The following is a 2561-nucleotide window of genomic DNA, read 5'->3' as shown; positions in this document are numbered from 1 at the left end:
TTTGTAAAAACTACCAAAACGTATTTTATCTAAGCTATCATAGACGCCCGGTGTAGCCCGGTCGTAAAATGTTCTATCAATTTTCATATATTATAAAGTTGCGATTTCAAAAATTAAAAAAAAATGTATATCCATATGACTTAGGTGCGTCACCTTGAATCGAAACAGAAACAAAAACCTATGAAATATAAATATATATATATATATATATATATATATATATATATATATGAAGGCTTCCTTCAGTCTTGACAGACTATGGATATCCACTGTAAGGGTGCCTGCGCGTGGAATTTGTGTGGCAAGAGTTGCGCAACCTCTAACCACGCCTCTCCTGAGTCGACATTGTTGCATACCAATGGCAAGTTGAGGTACAAGACGACTGGAAACAATGCCGAGATAAGCGGAGAGCACATACAGCGCCTAGAATTCCCAAATGGTCACCCATCTGGTATTAGCCAGGCTCAACGTTGCTTAACTTCGGTGATCTGACGAGAACCGGTGTATCAACGTGATATATGCATATATATATATATACTGTTTTAAAAAAATAAGTAAAATGTTATATATGTCCAAATAAATTATGGGTTCAATTCCTTTTACGTTAAATAATCGTCGTATTTTACGTAATATTTACTTTAAAATAATTCAAATAATTTTTTTTTTAATCTCACACCAAACTAATTTGAGAAAGTTAAAGACATAAACGCGTCATTGGATTAATGGCCTGTATGCTTTTGGTTTCAATATTCATGTTGCCGTTGGTTCGAATCTCACACAAGACAATTGTCTTTGTTCTGTTGGTTTTGCTATAGCATACAAGTTATTTAATAATCGAGTGATGAAAAACAACCAAATTAATGCAATTTTGTATTCTTAAGTACTTTGTAACCCTTTGCCCTGACTTTACATAATGTAACCGCGTGGTTGTCGAAAATGCAATGCAGGAATAGATAAGCTTTTATAATTACATCGGGTTATGTAAGATATTGGTATGGCAACGGCAAGGGTGTGTTAGTCGACGATTGTTATGAGCATTGTAATATTTACAGACAGAATGTTATCATAGCAAAATAAATATTTACAGAGAAAATTATTTATGTTAAGATGTTTTAATATAATGTCGAACATAATAATATAAAAAAAGCTGACCTCTAGAATCTGACGTAATTTTATGTACATATAAAGTTTTGGGAAAAGAGATTATTATTTTATCAGTTAAAAATCGGTATTGTGAGAGAGAGAGAGAGAGAGCGATAAAGAGAGAGTGGGTTGAGTCGGACGGAGGGAGCAGAACGCGTTTGTCAAAAAAAAAAAAGCGGCAGTTTTCCTAAAGGAAACATCAGTAAATAAAGTTGCTGAAAGGAAAACTGAGTTTTGTTGATTCATTGGGAATCTTCTTTCCGGCTTTTCCAAAGATCCGTCAAACAATTTTTCTCCTGTTGGCCCTATGTTACAACAACAAAGGACTGTTATTTGTCCCGTTTGTTTATTAAAATGTATCTGCTGTCGTAAGTTTTATATGACTAGACGATAAACTTACGTAATATTCATCCCTCCATGTTATACAGAAAGTATGCGTAATATTCGATTTGTATATATCTAGTTACATAATATATATCCCCTAATACAACAATGACGCTATGTAGTCGAGTGTAAGACTCAAATGGAAAATACAAGTTCGGGACTTCAGGTTAGGATAACATCTTATTACTCGTTCTGTTTAAAGGTTATATAGTAAGATTTGCGTTTACGTTTCATGTCCATAGATGAGAAATATATCACAAACGTCTATCAGTTTGTTTGTTTTTTTAGATGGACCCATATAACGAGAATTTCTTTCAAAACCACATTAATGAGAGTAAATTTATAACCATGTTTCATTTTGAAGGAAAACAGTTACAATAGTATTGCTAGGTCTGCGTCCGAGTGTCGATCGAGTGTACGGCGGTAGGATACAACAGATACAAATGATAAATGATGCATCTTAGGAATTTCCACTTTGCTTCTTCAGTTATGGATCAAAGTTCTCCTTCAGAAAAGCTATGTAAACATTTGACGTCACTTTCACGCCTTCTGTGACTCTCCATGGGCCAACTTATGTACCTCCAATAATCCAAGCCCAAATCATTATCGCACCACCACCTTGTTGGTACCTTCGACGCTGGTGACGATGTCGTCCATCTAGGACCCATCCCGTGCTCCAGCCATCTGGGCAATCAAGAGTGGCACGTACTTCATCCGGGAATAAAACTTTGGAAACATCCGTTTTCATGTTGTCGTCTGCCCATTTCAATCGGTTTTGTATGTGATGTTGCTTTGTCACAGGCTTAACAGAGTTTGCCACTTCTTCCAGAAGCTGACATTGAGTACTTTTTGAGACATTCTTCAATCCGACTTAGTCAAAGACTTCTCGACTTGTCTGGAAAGGATTGTTAACAACTTCACGTTTAATTTGGAGTAGAGAACGCCGTGAAACAACTCTAGATTTACCTTTATCAGCTCTGTTACGTACCTTTGCAGAGTCCGTGACAAAGTTATTCACAGTGTGATGGTACCTT

The 2561-nt window shown here is 35.9% G+C and overlaps 1 pseudogene; it reads right to left on the bottom strand.

Annotated features, from left to right (window-relative positions):
* Positions 1–409: 409 nt before the first annotated feature.
* LOC145292655 (5S ribosomal RNA) lies at positions 410–528 on the bottom strand (annotated as a pseudogene).
* Positions 529–2561: the final 2033 nt, after the last annotated feature.

Source organism: Euprymna scolopes, chromosome 13 (genome assembly GCF_053919585.1).
Source record: "Euprymna scolopes isolate OS-2025 chromosome 13, ASM5391958v1, whole genome shotgun sequence".
Taxonomy (NCBI): Eukaryota; Metazoa; Mollusca; class Cephalopoda; order Sepiida; family Sepiolidae; genus Euprymna; species Euprymna scolopes.
This window is presented reverse-complemented; position numbering and strand designations above follow the sequence as displayed.